Source organism: Geotrypetes seraphini, chromosome 2 (genome assembly GCF_902459505.1).
Source record: "Geotrypetes seraphini chromosome 2, aGeoSer1.1, whole genome shotgun sequence".
Taxonomy (NCBI): Eukaryota; Metazoa; Chordata; class Amphibia; order Gymnophiona; family Dermophiidae; genus Geotrypetes; species Geotrypetes seraphini.
The window spans coordinates 190073546-190091458 of NC_047085.1; positions in this window are offsets into that span (position 1 = coordinate 190073546).

Below are 17913 nucleotides of genomic sequence, written 5' to 3' on the forward strand. Positions count from 1 at the left end.
AATTGAGAAGAGGGTGGATGGGTGAAATTGATGATAGCCTATATTGTTTGTATAAAGATAGTGCGAGTTCTGAAGTATTTAATGTTCAATTAAATGTACTGCACTGTTTTTAGTTTGAAAACAATAAAATTTTTATTAAAAAAGAATGTAAGAACATAACAACTAGGGTTCTTAGGTTTGTTTGTAAGGTGGTAACATTAACCGCATTTATATTTTGACATAATAAACATAGCCTGCATCTTGTACATTGTGTCTGCAGTTCTCTTTGTTTTTTGTTTGAGAACATAACAACTGCCATACCGGATCAGACCAATGATCCGTTAAGCCCAGTATCCTGTTTTCAACAGTAGCCAATCCAGGTCACACATGCTATTATTGCTTTTCTAATGGCTGACACACCTGAACAAATCCTCCCCCAAAACTTTCCGTTGATAATGTACCAATAACTCTAATGAAGCAAAGTGTAAAGTATACACAGACTTTACAGTTATGTCTACGGTCTTGAAAATTGCCCCCAAAGTGTTGTGTGGAGACTTTCCCAAGGGCTTGAAGGCTGGGGCTTAAGCTTCCTGTAACCATTTTGCTGGAATGGAAGTTTGCATTATTAAACTGTTATAGCTCAGTTCCCAGGCCTAGTAACTGAGAAGTAAACATGCTTTAATAATGAACTAAATACTTGAGAGCAGTTTGAAAAACACAGTGCCATAACTAGGCATTCTAATACATTGAGACAGACTATCGTATTGCCACTGAATTGCACAATCCTCTCCTCCAGTGCCTATCAGTTTTTAATCCCCAGGTCATCTGCCCTTTCCTTTTTCTCTGCTTCACTGGTAAATTTATACCCCAGCTGCTTCTAAGCATGTGGATAGCCTGGTGCACCTTCCAATTAGAAACATAGAAACATAGAAAGTGACGGCAGATAAGGGCTAAGGCCCATTAAGTCTGCCCACACCAATGACCCTCCCTTACCTCCCTCTGTGAAGAGATCCCACCTGTCGATCCCATTTAGTTTTAAAATCAGGCACAGTGCTGGCCTCAATTACCTGTATCGGAAGACCATTCCATCGATCCACCACCCTCTTGGTGAAGAAGTATTTCCTGGTGTCGCTATGCAATGTCCCTCCCCTGATTTTCCACGGATGCCCTCGTGTTGACGTGGGTTCCTCGAAGAAGAAGATATCCTCCCCCCCTTCGATACGGCGCATGAGGTATTTGAATGTTTCGATCATGTCTCCCCTCTCTCTGTGTTTCTCTAGTGAGCAGAGCTGCAATTTATTCAGCCGTTCCTCATACGGGAGATCCCTGAGCCCTGTGACCATCCGTGTGGCCATTTGCTCGACCGATTCAAGTCTCAGCACATCTTTGCGGTAATGTGGTCTCCAGAATTGTACACAGTATTCCAGATAGGGTCTCACAATGGACCTATATAATGGCATTATGATTTCGGGCTTACGGCTAACAAAACTCCTGCGTATGCAACCTATGATTTGTCTGGACTTAGATGAAGCTTTCTCCACTTGAGTAGCAGTCTTCATGTCCTCACTGATGATTACCCCTAAGTCTCGTTCCGCTAGAGTTCTCTCTAGGATCTCACCATTCTAGAGAGAACTGTAGCGGAACGAGACTAGGGGTAGTGGTGGGAAGAGGGGAGAAGAGCTATATGCCACTCTCCAAAGTCACAGTTGGCTTGGTGTGGAGCAATCATTTACAATGAGATACTAGTTGACTAGCCCACCTCGAGTTTACTTCAGCTGACACAGGCAGTGTCTGCCCATAGGCATTTGCCTACTCTGCCAATTGAGAAATCTGCTCCATTTGACCCCCCTCCTTTTTACCCTGGGGTCCTCTATGCCTAACCTCCCTGTTTTTTTATTTCTTTTGTAATCCGCCTTGAACCTCAAGGTAATGGCAGAATAGAAATCTCTAATGTAATGTATTATTCCCCACACCCTTAATTCTCCCAGTAGTCCTGGTGATGCTCAACTGTCTCTATCCCCACCAGTGTTCAACCTCCTGGCCTTGCTTTTCTTTTTACCTCTTCTGCTCTCCCTCGGTAGTCCTCAATCTCCAAAGGTCTCCGATTCCTCTACAGCCTCACACTGATCTCCCCAGTAGTCTTTGAGCCCCCCTTATCATAATTACCTGTTCTCCTTAAGCAACCCCTCCACCTCTGCTCAATTCCAAAAATGTCTCTCTTTCTCCCTTGGTGGTCCTCCATTTTCAGTGGTCCTTAAGGCCTTCTAAGATCCCCAAGGGTTCTTGAGCCACCACTACTATCATCAAGCTCTTCTCCTCAGGGGAGTCCTTGGACCACCCTACCTCTGGAGAGTAACCAATGAGTAACCAATTCATCCTCCCCGAAAAAACAAGTCACCTTACTGACTCCAGCAGTCCTCCTCCTTCTCCTTTCTCAAGCTAGTTGTTCAGAGCAGAAGCGGTTGTCCTCACAGCCAGAATCAGATCCCTCTCCTCCAAGATGCTTTCTTCCTGGAGATGAGGGTGGATCAGAAATGTGGCGTGCTGTCTTCTTTGGAAAGATCTAAAAACTTGGCTGTTCACACAATATCTTAAAGGCTTACCTACTAAAGTGCCGCAGTAATAGTATATTTCATTCTTTCAGTTTTTTATTCAATTTTATACCTTAATGTTAACTATCAGTGTTTTTTTTTCTGGAAATGAAGCATTAATAGCATTTTCATTCTTTAGACTTACATTTTATGTCACTTTGATCTTAATCATTTGTGAACCGAGTCGAACTCCGGGAGATGACCCGGTATATAAACTAAAGATTAGATTAAAATTTTCCCTTCCCCCTTCTTTCCCTTTTTCCCTTTGTCCCATACCCATCGTAATAAAGTCTTTGTTTTGATCTCAATTCCCCCTATTTTTATTTCAATCTTTATTATTATTATTTAAAATATAATTTTAAATAATCTCTTATTTTTTTATTATTGTAAACCGACCAGATACTTGTGATGGTCGGTATATCAAATTATAAATAAACTTGATTAGAACTTTCACACACATGATCTCTTTGCTCCTTCACCTCCATGGTTAACTTCTCTCTGCAATTTTCTCAGAACTCTATGAAAAATAGGAAAGCAACAAGGGCAAATAAACATTACAACTGTGCAGGAAGGTGTGTCTCACTGGTAGAGCTGCTGCCTCTGCACCCAGAGGTTGTGAGATCAAATCTCACGCTGCTCCTTGTGACCCTGGGTAAACCACTTACTCCTCCAGTGCCCACCACTTTGAATGTCAGCTTTGAATGCCAAAGCCACAAAAAGGCAGTATACAAGTCCTCATTCCCTTTCCAATCCATGCCACATAGAAAAAGACTTGTTATTCCGTCCTTCAACAACTCTCCTAAGGTTGGGCCAGTTTATCATATAAGAGAGAAATTCATTTCCATATAGGAAAATATGACACCTAGTGGTTTGTTTATTTATTTCGTTTTATAGCCCATCCTCCCCAGGAGCTCAGAACGGGCAACAGCAATACAGTCACAGTGTTTTGGAGGCAATACATTCACAAAATTTGGGGGGCATAGGATGAAGGGTACATTTCCATTATACTGTAGGGTGGTGAAGGGAGAAAGGGTGCATTCACAATGAATTGGAGTCAGAACATCAGCGTATATGCACAATACACAGGGGAAGAGGAGTGAGGTTTACAGAGGCAGGGGGCATTAGAAGTATCTTTGGGAATACTGGAGGCATAAAGGAATGAAATTGCAAAGTATTGGGTGCACTTGATTAGATTACATTAATCATATACTTGAGCCAGGGCATATAGAGATGCATTCACATTGAATTAGGGCAATAGTTGGGGTGCACTTGCCATATACTTAAGTCACAGATTGATGATGGCAGCGATAAATTTACATCCAGACTGGAGATATGGGGTTGATGGGCCCAGGGGGTTGGAAAGGTATCTGAGGTGGACAGAGCCCTGTCATCAGCAATGAGTTTTAGGTGATTGGTTTTGGTTCCATACCGTTAGAGCCTAGTCTTTAAGTTTCAAGGCAGGTATGTGCAGGTTTGAGAACTATATGGTTTCAGTTGCATACCGATAGAGACTGGCCTTTAAGTTTTCAAGAACAATATGTTTTTTTACCACTTTCCGGAAGGGTAGTAGGTTATGTATAGCTCAGATGTCTGGGGGAAGCTGGATCCACAGTTTAGTCACACTGTGAGAGAAGGAACATTTCCAGGCGGTTTCAAGTTGGAGCTGATGAGCCGGTGGGATGCATAATCTACGTTCCAGTTTCAATTTGAGTGGTCTAGTAGGGTGATAGATAGGGAGTTTTTCAGCTATATAGTGGGGAGCCATGTCATGGAAGCACTTAAAGGCGATAGTCAATTGTTTAAAGATGACCCGTTTTCCTATGGGTAGCCAGTGTACTTCATTCAGAGCCAGGGTAATGGGATCGAATGGACTGAGGTTTTTCAATAGCCTGACTGTGGCATTCTGGACTCTTTGTAGTCGATGTTGTTTCTTCGTAGGAAGGCCAACGTACAAGCTATTACAGTAGTCCAGGCGAGAAAGCACAAATGCGTATAGCAGTTGGGTAAAATCTGTTTTGGAAAAGTATCGCCAGAGATATTTTAGTTGGCATAGGTGGTAGAAGGATGAGGACACCACCTTGGAGATCTGTGCTGAAAATATGAGGTTGGCATCTAGGATGATGCCTAGACTGCATACTTGGTCTTTGGGTACGAGAGTGGTGTTGTCCCAGGTGAGGGAGGGTCGGGAGTCTGTATAGGGTTCTCTACGAGTCCATAGTAGTTGCATGAATCTACTGCCAGGATACCATTTTGAAACCAGCATCATACAGGGCAAGAGTGACTAGGCATCGTTCCTGCCTGAAGACTCTCCCGGTCCATCACCCTTAGAGGGGGCAAGGGCTAGTTAGGAGTGTGGGTAAAGGGAGGAGAGGTGCTCAGACTTTGTTGAAGGGTGGGGGTATGTGGGATTTGACCTAGGACGAACTGCTGGTGGGAGAGAGGCAAAAGTTGGGGTCCATACTCAGTTGGTCTGGGAGTATCAGACTGTTCCCAGGTGGTGAAATAACCACAACAGAAAACAGGTTATTTTACCATGATTTGTGGTTCTGAATATGACTTGCGGTGTAGACACCCTTAAAAGATGGTCTCCTTCTGACCACCCTTAAATCTCTTTCTATTGAGAATATTCTTCTTCAGACCCTCTGAAATGCCACCAAGTGTTCATTCGCTTTCATAACAGCTGGATTTATGCATTCAATCTTCACCGGGTCACTTATAAATGCTATACTCTTTTTATAATCTTTTTTTATAATAATAACTCCAACGGAATAACTTAAACCATCAGTACAATAAGTTAATATAGCATAACTGCTTTCATACTTAACTTAGGTGGTGATAGTAAGGGACAGGTACACCAACATGTTTCACCCTTAGGGGGTTTCCTCAGGGCTACAATCCCTTAGTAGGACTCTCACGCCACATGGGTTTAAGTCATTCCGTTGGAGTCCCTGTCCCTTACTATCACCACCTAAGTTAAGTATGAAAGCAGTTATGCTATATTAACTTATTATACTGATGGTTTAAGTCATTCCGTTGGAATCATTATTATAAAAAAAGATTATAAAAAGAGTATAGCATTTATAAGTGACCCGGTGAAGATTGAATGCATAAATCCAGCTGTTATGAAAGCGATTGAACACTTGGTGGCATTTCTGAGGGTCTGAAGAAGAATATTCTCAATAGAAGGTGATTTAAAGGTGGTCAGAAGGAGACCATCTTTTAAGAGTGGTTTGATATATACCTTCTATATATATATACATTTCTAAACCAAGATATTAATTTATTATTGCGGTGTAGACAGTCACATTAGGGTTTTTGCATAGTAATGGAATACAAAATTGCATTTGCATGTTTTGTATCTCATTACTAGTTAAGTTGCAGCGACTTAAATATTGCCGCAGTAATTTTAGTTAGGTGGATTTAGGCCCGTTTAAGTCATGTTAAGGGCCAATAATGTGACTTAAGGCTTTAACATTGCTCAATGAATTCCCCTCTAAATTGCTTGTTATGGGCTATTTGCTGAAATTCAGAGACACTTGACTGGTTAGTGCCACTGAAATATCACCAAAGATTGCTAATCCCAAAGCCGGATATTTTGAGGATTGTCCATTGATGTAGCTGGCATTTAAATGCCAATATTTATCACTTAACTGCCTAAGCTTTGTGGTTAAATCAGATGAGTCATAGAAAGTCATAAAAGTCAGTCTTACCTTTACAGTATATGGTGTCACTTAATGGGTTTAAAAGTGCTGAATATCACACTTAACCACTTAAAAGAAAACTGGTTCCACAAACCTGGACAGTTAATGCTGGTACCCAGACACAGCCTAGCATTGAATATCCGAGAATAATGCTGATTGCATCTAAAGCAATCATTCACCCCACCAGCTGAATATCTACCCCATAGGGGTACGTGAGCTGCTTTGTGGGGTACGTGGCACTGCGTGGGTCTCCTGTCCCCTTACTCCTAAAGCTGGGGTTACCATGCCCTCTTTCCTGCTTGCCGGCCTCCACCAAAGCTGCCACTGCCGCCGCTGCCACTGCTGGGGATCCCATGCCCTTCTTCTTGCTTGCCCCCTCCCTGAAGTTGACCCAGAAGGCTTCCCTCCGATGTCAGAGGGAAGCCTTCTGGGTCAGCAGGGGATCTCAGTTATATCTTTGCAGGTGGGTTGCTCCTTCCTTCCTTCAGCGGCACATGTTTCAAGGATGCGGCTCTTACACACTGCACATGGCTGACCTGGAAACCTTCTTTCTGACATCAGAGTTATGTAAGAGCCGCTGCCTGTGTCGCTGCAACAAGTGCCACTGAAGGCAGGAAGAAGCAGTTCAGCTGGACAGCCCTGAAGGAAGCAAGTGCGGCCCTGGAATGAGCACCTAAGGAAGAGAGGGGACTTGATCTGGGACAAAGGGATAAGGGGGGGAGGGGGAGGAGTGCATTGGGACATGGGAGTGGCATGAACTTGGGACACAAGGGAGAGAGGAAGAGGGCTCTAACTTCTGACATATGAAGGAGGGAATAGAAAGGTCGAATTGTTGGGCATGAGTGTGTGAGTGGGAGTGAAAAAGAAGGTGCACATGGGGAAAGGAAGTAAGGAAAATTGGGCATAGAGAGAGAGAGAGAGACAGAGTGAGGTAGAGATGCATGGGAAATAGAAGGATGAGAGGGAGAAATTATGGATATGGTGGTGGAGAGGGAACAGAGGGACAGATTGAAGGGGATGCAAGGGGGAGGAATGTTGAACATAGTGATGGAGGGAGAGATGTGGCATGGAGCTGGAGAGGGGTGATAGAAGGAGAAATCGACATGGGGCTGGTGGGCAGTGGTGAAAAATGCTGCACGTTATCCGGGGAATGAGAGGGAGAAATGTTGGACGTGGCAGTAGAGGAGGTGAGAGAGATGTACCCTGGATATCTCTCTCTCTAAAAGGATCAGTTGCAAAGGTTAGGACTGTAAATCAGGCGTGGATGTTATTTAAAAATACCATCATGGAAGCCCAGACCAGATGTATTCCATGTATCAGCAAAAGTGGAAAGAAGAGGAAACGAGAGCCGGCGTGGTTATAAGGTGAAGTGAAAGAGGCTATTAGAGCCAAGAAAACATCCTTTAAAGAATGGAAAAAGGATCCGAATGGAGAAAATAAGAAGAGACACAAGCACTGGCAAGTTAGAAGCAAAGCATTGATAAAGACAGCTAAGAAAGAATATGAAGAGAAACTTGCAAAAGAGGCAAAAACTCATAACAATTTTTTTAGGTACATCAGAAGCTGAAAACCTGTGAGGGAATCCGTGGGATCGTTGGATGATCAAGGAGCAAAAGGGGCGCTCAGGGAGGATAAGGCCATAGAGGAGAGACTGAATGAATTCTCTGCTTCGGTCTTTATGGAAGAAGATGTAAGAGATCTACCTGAACCAGAAATGGTTTTCAAGGGTGATGATGCAGAGGAACTGAAAGAAATCTCTGTGAATCTAGAAAATGTACTAAGCCAAATTGACACGTTAAAAAGTGATAAATTGCATGGACCAGATGGTATACATCCCAGGGTACTAAAATAACTCAACCTATCCATTTCCACTGCAACTGTTCCTGATGCCTTCAAACATGCGGTGGTCAAGCCACTTTTCCAGAAACCATCACTGGACCCCACCTGCCCCTCCAACTATCATCCTGTCTCCTTTCTTCCGTTCCTATCCCAGCTACTTAAACATGCTGTCCTCCATCACTGCCTTGACTTCCTTTCACCTCATCCATCTCGTGATCCTCTACAACAGGTGTCCTCAAACTATGGCCCGCAGGCTGGATACAGCCCTCCAAGGTAATTTGCCAGGCCCTCACCCCCGCTGCGGCTGCGGGCAGTTTTGCATCCAGCGTCATTAGTGTCAGAGAGGGGACACGGTGATCTGACACGCTGGGGGCCGAAGACGTGCCGAGCTACCATCACTACGCTGAGGCAGAGAGGTAGTAGCCCCCAGAGCAGGACCACCTACTCTCCCTCACTTACTAGCTGTCTATACAACATCAGGCTAGCAATGCCACCAGTCAGGCCCTGGTGAGACTTCATGTAGAATATTGTGTACAATTCTGGAGACAGCATCTTCAAAAAGATATAAACAGTATGGAGTCAGTCCAGAGGAAGGCTATTAAAATGGTTGGTGGTCTTCGTCAGAAGGCATCTGGGAATAGACTTAAAGATCTCAATATCTGTACTTTTGAGGAAAGGCAGGAGAGGGGAGATATAATGGAGACATTTAAATACATACATGGCAAACATGCACATGAGGCAAATCTTTCATTTGAAAGGAAATTGCGGAGTGAGAGGGCATAGGATGAAGTTAAGAGATGATAGGCTCAGGAGAAATCTAAGGAAATACTTTTTTACAGAAATGGTGGTAAATGGTGGAACAGTCTCCTGGAAGAGGTGGTGGAGACAGAGACTGAATTCAAGAAAGCGTGGGACAGGCATGTAGGATCTCTTAGGGAGAAGAGGAGATAATGGTTACTATGGATGGGCATACTGGATGGTCCATTTGGCCTTTATCTGCTATCATGTTTCTATGTTTCTAAAAGACTTTGGGCTCCTTTTACTAAGGTGCACTAATGGATGTGGTGCATGCCAACGGTTAGTGCTTGCTAAACACTAAGAATCTCTTAGGAATAAAACGGACTTCTTAGCATTTAGCGCACGCTAATCATTAGTACGCGTTAAATCCATTTGCGCGCCTGAATAAAGGGGCACTTTGATCTTGCTGAAGAGATTCTGTCTCTGTCTCATATAGCCCTGCTCATAAGCACAGTTCTTTTCACACTTCTGAATTTTGCAGAAATCTAAAGAGGTGGGTATCATGCTTTTCGCAAATCATTTAGCAGGTACCAGTTCCTGCTGAATAGCTAAACTTCCTAAATCTTTTTCTGTGCAAGCCTGTACCTTAATGCATTTTTTTTTAAACAAAAATGTGAAACCCCCAACCCCCCCACCCTTTTGGACTGCTACACATAAAAAATATGGAGCCAGAAGACTGCACAATGTTCATCACAAAGCAGTGAAAATAACTCTTCTTTTCTAGACAGCACATCTTCCTCTTGTTTGTCAGAATGAAGGACACATACTGTATGGTATAATTTTCACCACAGGGTTAAAGCCGAGCGGCATTCATGTAAAGAAAACACAGAAAAAAAGAAGCTACTTTATTGAAGTGTTTTATATACATCCAATTAGCTTGCCTTGTCTAATTGAAGTCTAATTGCTAGATGAAACCCAAAGCTTGCTTTATTTATATAAAATATTTGTATTCCAAGCAAGTCAGCGTTACTGTACAATGTGCTAAAAGCTTTTCACATACACAAATACAATAAAGTTTCTTTGTATTGTTGAAAAGGAGATTAATTTGAAACAGTAATATGGCAAGAGTAAGCATTTCATCACAACGGTACAGAGAAACATCATTTTATATATATATATATATTACAATTCAAACACAGAATTGCTTAGCATACTAAATTATTTTCTCTTAACATTCTTCAAGTTACAGAATTTCAAATTAATCTTTTAGAATGGCTACTTGTAAAAATCAGGCCTGCTAAGCAGATATTCAGCAAACGCATTCTTCATGCATGCTGCAGGACTGCACCGTTTTTTAAAAACTTCTCTCAGATCTTTTGAAAGAATGTGGGCTCCTTTGACTAACCTATCCTCACTCTCGTAATTATAGCTAAATATATCATACTTTTTTCATATTGCTACCTATGATATTGTGGTACTATTTAAATATTTGCTGTGTACACTCACGACTGATTTGAGTATTAGTTAAAAAGTTTATTGTTATAATTTTTGGTTTTGTATGCTCATTACTGCTGTACACTATTGGAATTGGTCAGTATAACTTTCTATGTTGCAAAATATTGATAAAAACTATTGAGCTTGCTAGCTCACTCTGCTGCACACTGGTTAAACCTACAGCCTTCTACTCTAATGCTGCTGGTTTGAATCCCAGTCACTCTGTCTGGGAAGAGAAATAAATAAAAGCATTAAACAGATTCAACTCCCATTATTGCAATTATAATGAAAAACAGCATAGAATTGCCATTCTTTTTTTTTTCTCAATTATCTTTATTAACAATTGCAAAGGAACAGACAACCATGAGCAGAACAAGCAGAAAACAAAGCATCCAGAAACAGTACTGGAGATAATGACAACAAAGGGTGCTCAGTACAAACCCCCCATGGGTGAATGCCCATCACAATTGACATTTTGAAATATCAACCCCCTCCAGACAGACACACCCAAACCCCAAGCCTACACCACAAACCACAACAAACACTCCGCACTAATAACATAATAAAATATTATAACATTAAGGACATTGAACGTCTAAATCTCACCTGATTCTCTAAAGGACGCCTAAAAAGTTAGTCATCTAAACAGTGCTGAACGCCGTTGAGCGCGATTCTATAAAGGACGCCTAACTTTAGACGCGTTTTGCAGAATCAGGGCCTTAGGGCTCCTTTTACTAAGCTGCGCTAGCGGTTTTAGTGCACGCATAGCACGTGCTACATTGCTGCCTGCGCCACACGCTAGCGCCTCCATAGAGCTGGCGTTAGTATTTTCCACACAGCGCGGGGGTTAGCGCGTGCTAAAAACGCTAGCGCAGCTTAGTAAAAGGAGCCCTTAGTGTTCCTGGCCGTGGTAGAAACCTGTACCATGGCTTAGTAAAAGGGGGAGGATTTTTTTTTAACCATTTGCAAACCTAAAGGCTGTTGAAGTGGTATACAGTAGGTACTGATGAGGGATTTCAGGGGCTGCAAAATGGGCCACATTTGCATTGTAGGCTACCCATAAATACATACATGTTATCATACTGAGCCAGACTAAAGGTCCATCAAACCCAGTATATTGCTTCTATCAGCAGCCAATACAGGTGGTATTAGGCAGAATTCCAAAGTACCTGGCATGATACCAAAACAGGGTAGATCAAACCTGAAAATTGCACTCCATTAGGCTCTTCTTTTATGTGATTCACTTTAAGCTTCTAGTTCAAGCTCTGATACTTCCACAGCATGATTACTGTAATTTGCTTTATGTAGGGATCAAGGCCAAATTACAATATAAACTTCAATTGTTGCAAAACACCGTGGCAAAACTGATTTTTGGCTCCCTAAAATTTGACAGAGTTTCAATTACACTGGCTATCTCTCTAAGCATTTGCCAAGTTCAAAACAAGTGCAGTTTAGCATTTAAGATTTTAAATAGTTTGAGATTTAAATATCTTTTCCATCTTATCCATTTTATTGAGTATCCTGAGACTAGACATTCCTCATTTTTTTTCTGCTCTTATTTTTAGTTACCCTTCAATCAGTGGCGTACCAAGGGGGTGGGGGGGGGGGGGTGGGGGGGAGGAGTGGTCCACCCTGGGTGCATAGCCGGTTGGGTCTGGAACCTCCTGCACTGCTCAAAATAGCACCTCAGCGCAGCTGCCGACTCTGCTCTGGAATAAGTACGGCAGCCGTGCTGAAGTGCAAGAAGGTCCTGTGATGACTACTTCTGCCTCTGCTCCGAAAGAGGTAACTGATGTCGGGGGACGGGGGGGTGGGAAGGGTGGACCGGCAGCCACAGTCATTGCGGGACCTTGCCGCAACTTCCTGCATTTGCCGGCCCAGCCCCCCTCCAATAACACTTACCTCTTCCGAAGCAGAGGCAGCAGAAGTAGTCATCACGGGACCTTGCTGATTTGGATGGAGAAAGGAGCATAGCAGGGTAGTGGAAGGAGAAAAAGGGGGTCAGAGTGATATGGAAGGGTGGTGAAGGGAGAGAAAGGGGGATAGGGTGGTAAGGAAGGGTGTGGAGAGTGAGAAAGGGGGTCAGGGTGGTAAGGAAGCATGAAGGGTGAGATAGGGGGCAGATGCTGATGGAACCCAAAGAGATCATAAGTGGAGACCAAGAAGAAAAACTGTCTCAAATAGAGGTAAGCCATGAGGATGTCCTCCAACAGATAGATAGATTGAAAAATGACAAATCACCAGGCCTGGATGGAATCCACCCAAGGGTATTAAGAGAACTAAGAAACGAAATAGCGATAACACTCCGGCAAATTTGCAACCTATCCTTGAAAACTGGGGAGATCCCAGAGAACTGGAAAATAGCAAATGTTACACCTATTTTTAAAAAGGGATCGAGGGGTGACCCGGGGAACTACAGGCCGGTAAGCTTGACTTAAGTTCCGGGCAAGATGGTAGAAGCACTGATAAAAGACAGCATCTGTGAGCACACAGAAAAAAATGGACTAATGAAAGTGAGCCAGAATGGCTTCTGCAACGGAAGATCGTGCCAAACGAACTTACTGCACTTCTTTGAAGGGATAAACAGCCAGATGAACAAAGGGGAACCCATAGACATCATTTATCTCGACTTCCAAAAAGCCTTTGACAAGGTACCCCATGAGCGGCTACTTAGGAAGCTGTGGAACCATGGGGTGGAAGGGGACGTATACAGATGGGTTAAACACTGGTTGGCAGGCAGAAAGCAAAGGGTTGGAGTGAAGGGCCACTACTCGGACTGGAGGAGGGTCACGAGTGGTGTTCCTCAGGGGTCCACAAGAACAAGGGGGCACTCAGAGAAATTAAAAGGGGACAGGTTTAGAACCAATGCTAGGAAATTCTTTTTCACTCAGAGGGTGGTGGGCACCTGGAATGCGCTTCCGGAGGTTGTGATAGGACAGAGTACACTACGGGGTTTCAAAGAAGGATTGGATAAATTCCTGAAGGACATGGGGATTGAGGGATAAAGATAGAGGTAGGGATAGGATTATGAAAGGATATAGATAGAAGGACAAAGGGGATTAAAGGGTTTTAGACAAGGATCATCTTAGAGGTCAAAGACCTGATGGGCCGCCGCGGGAGCGGACTGCTGGGCGAGATGGACCTCTGGTCTGATCCAGCGGAGGCAACTTCTTATGTTCTTAAGTGGGGGGAAGGGAGAGGAGAGAGTGAAATACCAGACCATGGGGGTGTGGGAGAGGGAAGTAGAGGAGAGGAGAGAGATGCCAGACCATTGGAGGAGGGAAGGGAAGAAGATGGATGCCAGACCAATGGGGGTGACGGGAGAGATGGAAGGGGGAGGCATAAAGTTTCTGGAAGGTGAATAGAAGGAGAGAAGATGCCATATAGAAGGGGCAGAGAGAGGGTAGACAGTGGATGAAAGGAAGAGAGTGACATGAAGATGAGGAAAGCAGAAAGCAGAAACCAGAGAAGATGAAGTAGAAAAAATTCTATTTATTTATTTATTTTTGCTTTAGGGGAGATGCATCGCTGTTTCTGTGATGTTGCACTGTATGCAGAGCCCAGCTTCTTGGTGCTTCAGTTTAACCTTTGTCTATGTATTTTTATTCTATCTCACCATTTACAAAACTGTAGAGTGTTTTTAGGGCATCTGAGCTGTTACCACCATGGCTAAAATCCACACTACAGTTTTGTAAAAGGGGGAGGGGTTAGTTTATGATGACATATTCCATACTAGGCGAAGGTGTTTTCTGTGTTCTGTGTGTTCGAAAGACATGGTTTTCTGTTAGGATTGACTGTGTAGGATTGATCTGTACTAGTCTGGTTTTTTAGTTTTACAATGGGTTTATTGATGTACTGCTCACTGCAATATGTAAGATGCTGCCTTTTCCTAAGTACACTCTTGTGTGACGTGTGGATTGTTACTAAAAATCATGTTTTTCATACAGATGGTATGTGTGTGTCAAAAAATGATGGGCCCCGGGTGTCACCTATGCTAGGTATGCCACTGCCTTCAATTAAATATATTTGCTTTAATTTCATGCTATAGGGCTCATCTATGTTTCCAGACAGTAAACTCTGGGATGGACTTCTATTACAAATTAGAGATCAATCTTCTTATTTGGTAAATATTCAAAAACATTTTTATTTCATAAATATTTTAAGAAGCAGATTTTGTTACCGTGTTTGTAATGTACAACTTTGTGTGTTGACTCCTTGTTTGTTAAACCTCTTTGATCCCATGAGGACTAGGTAGGATACTAGTAATAAAAAATAATTAGAAAACGATTTGAGTCCCAGGAGCAAAGAGAACATGTGAGTTTCAATCTTATGTATATGGGGAGATCTTAGCTTGAGGCTTCCAAGACAAAATGATTGTAGGCAACATCTAGAAGGCGGTGACTGTATAGATGCTTAGTCAGTTTCAGTCCTGAGTACTGCTAGTTTGCTACAGCCATTTTGATTTGGCAGCCAGTAGAGGCAGGAGCAAATGGGGGTTTGCTCTTACCCCAGTGCCCAGGGATGTTTAGTAGGCCTGGGAGGGCTGTGGTGGGTATTATTTGGTGAGGGGGATCGGAAGGGGTGGTTTTGGGGAATAGGAGGATTGAAAGAGAGGATGTTCTGGGGCGTAGGATGGGGATTGAAGAACATTTTAAAAGTTATATGGGTCAAGGGGGGAGGGATCTGCAGATTTGTCTTATATGAGCCCCAGCTGAATATTGGCAGGAGCTCACATATGCTCTGGAAGCCTCTGGTTTAAAAAAAATGCTCTAGATCTTTTCCACCATAAAACAGAAGAGTATAACAAACTAAAAAAAACAACATCTATCAGATGCTATCAGATTTATTGATTGGACGTCACTACTAGAAAACAGTGGATAGAGAGAGCGGTTTAAAAAAAAAATGCTGACCACTGCCGGTTGATTATCAGCTGGAATTTCTTCTGCAAATATTTCCTAAATAATATTCAAAGAGAGAGAGATAGAACTTTCAGCAAATTCAATAAATGCAAATGAAATTGTTTTGCCTGATTTTCTAAAATCTCTATTTTGTGATACAGTAAAGTCTTGTCTTTAATCAGATTATCATTAAACACTTTAATCTCTGCAATACTCCCTTCTAGGGGAAAAAATCATATCCTTATTAAGCTTCTTGTTTTTGAGTTAAAGTTCATACTTCCAAAGTTAAAGTTGAAGTGCCTACAGCAGATTTAGGGCTCCTTTAAGTAAGGTATGCTAGCAGGAAATTACCACGCGCTATACCACACGCTATGCTTCTAGAACTAACGCCAGCTCAATGCTGGTGTTAAGGTCTAGCACGCGCGGCAATGTAGCGCGCGCTATTTCGTGCGTTAAAGCCCTAATGCGGCTTAGTAAAAGGAGCCCTTAGTTAATTTGCAATCAAGTATCAATAATGCAGCTCACAATGAATTCAAATCGAGCACTTGAGAGGGTTAACTAGGGGGGATCCAGCCAATGATGTGCCTGCCAATATAGCAACACTCTAGGCACCTCTAGGCATTATAAATAACCCAAGTTCTAGATATTGCTGCCAAAAGTCTGGGTCTCTCTAACTCTGTTCTCTCATACCTCTCAAATACTCCCTCCCCAGCCCACTCTGACAATCCTCCTCCGGCCCCTGCTACCTTTTCTGAAATCACTGAAGAGGAAACTGCACATTTTCTTTCCTCTTCAAACTGCTACTACTACTTATCAATTTTATAGCGCTGCTAGATGTACACAGCATTGTACATAAATATGCAAGAGACAATCCTTATTCAATAGAGCTTACTATCTAATCAAAATAGACAAATAGGGGTTAGGGAATTTCTCCCAGAGGGAGTGACAAAACAGGCATTGGTAAGAGGAATTAAAAGCAGCCTTGAAAAAGTGGGCTTTTAGCCTAGATTTGAACACTGCCAAAGATGGAGCTTGACATATTGACTCAGGCAATGTGTTCCAGGCATATGGTGCAGCAAGATAGAAAGGACTGAGTCTAGAGTTGGCAGTGGAGGAGAAGGGTACAGATAAGAGACTCTTGCCAATGAACTAAGTTCACATGGAGGAATATAGGAAGAGATAACAGAGGAGAAATATTGAAGAGCTGCAGAATGAATGCACTTGTAAGTCAATAAGAGGAGTTTGAACTGTATGCGGAAATGGATAGGGAGCCAATAAAGTGACTTAAAGAGAGGGGTAATGTGAGCATAGTGACACTGGCAGAATATAAGTTGAGCAACAGAATTTTGAATGGATTGAAGAGGAGAGAGATGGTTTAGTGGAAGACCTGTGAGAAGCAAGTTGCAGTAATCTAGGAGAGAGGTGAAAAGAGTGTGGTCATGGGTTTTGGTAGTGTACTCAGAAATGAAATGTTGGATTTTGGTGATATTATAGAGGAAGAAACAACAAGCTTTAGTGGTCTTTTGGATTTGTGCAGACAGAAAGAGAGAGGAGTCAAAGATGACCCCCAAGGTAGTGAGCTGCCAAAACAGGAAGGATGAGAGTGTTATTCATAGTAATAGAGAATGGGGAAAGATAAGACACTCAGTCATGACTATGTTCAGTTTTAAATGGCAATGAGACATCCAGGCATCAATGTCAGAGAAGCAGGCTGAGATTTGAGCCTTGATTCCTGTAGAAATTTCTGGAGTAGAGAGATAGATCTGGGAGTCATCAGCAAAAATGACTGAAAACCTTTCGGAGGAGATCAGAGCACCAAGGGAAAAAAGAAGAGGTCCCAAGCCAGAGCCCTGAGGTACATGGACTGATAGTAGGATAGCAGTGGAGGAGGATCCACCAGAACATATACTAAAAGTATGATGGGAGAAATGATGAAAACCAATAAATAACAGAGCCCTGAAATCCAATTGAGGACAGCATATCAAGGAGTAGGTGACCAGCAGTGTCAAAAGCAGTTAGATCAAGAAGAATGAGGATAGAATAGAGGCCTATGTATCTGTCCAGGAACAGGTCATTGGAGACTTTAGTAAAGGCAGTATCTGTAGAATGTAGAGGGCAAAAGCCTGATTGAAGTGGATCAAGAACAGCTTGAGATGAAAGAAAGTCAAGACAAAGGCGGTGAACAGCACATTCAAGTAGCTTGGATAAGAAAGAAAGAATGGAGATGTGGCAATATTTGGAAGGGCAGATAGGGTTGTAGCCAGTAAAGGTTTTTTGGTGTAACTACAGAATGTTTGAAGTCATCAGGAACAGATGATGTGGAAAATGAAAGATTAGGGATATAACAAATATAAGAGCATAAGAATAGCCTTACTGGGTCAGACTAATGGTCCATCAAGCCCAGTAGCCCATTCTCACAGTGGCCAATCCAGGTCACTAGTATCTGGCCAAAACCCAAGGAGTGGCAATATTGCATGCTACCGATCCAAGGCAAGAAGTGGCTTCCCCCATGACAGTAAGAGAGATGGGTGTGTATCAGATCAAAGGAACAGGTAATGAGTTTGAAGAAGGAAAGAAAATATGCAGTTTCCTCTTCAGTGGTTTCAGAAAAAGAAGAAAAATTGGCAGGGGTTGAAGGAAGGCTGATAAAATGGACCAGAGGAAGGAGAGGTG